A 559-nucleotide genomic window follows, 5' to 3' on the forward strand; every position below is an offset into this window, starting at 1 on the left:
AAAGACGCACTAACTATATTTATTTCATGTATATTTTGTATACATTACGTCACAATAAATCTGACTGGGGTTTTTTCCATTTCAGAGGTTCAATTCAATTTTTTTTTTTTTTTAATACTGTATTCTAATTTCTTAAGATGGTGAACTTTGGATTTCCATTGGCTGGGAGCCCAAATCGTCACAACTACAGAATCAATAATCAATAAATATCTCACTGTGTGTGTGATTTCACTTGTGTTTCACTTTTGATTTGAAATAAAACAAATTGCTTCACAATATTTTAATTAATGTGTTGGAAGATAATGAAGGCACTTCAGGCACTTTACCAGGAGCAGTAACAGAATTTGCATTCAATCAACAGTAGCCATCAACTAACTCTCATGGCCAAGCACTCGAAACATCTATTTTTTTCTTTCATCTGAAATGTTTATTTGGTTTGTTACTTGATGTGAAAAGAAAGTGGAAATAAAACTGTGCTGTCAAAATTGCACATTAAATTGAACAATATTTAACGTAATTTCACTTTGGTATAATAACAAATTCAATGAGAATTCAAAAC

Source organism: Syngnathus floridae, chromosome 4, assembly GCF_059516105.1.
Source record: "Syngnathus floridae isolate MCC-2025c chromosome 4, RoL_Sflo_1.0, whole genome shotgun sequence".
Lineage (NCBI taxonomy): Eukaryota > Metazoa > Chordata > Actinopteri > Syngnathiformes > Syngnathidae > Syngnathus > Syngnathus floridae.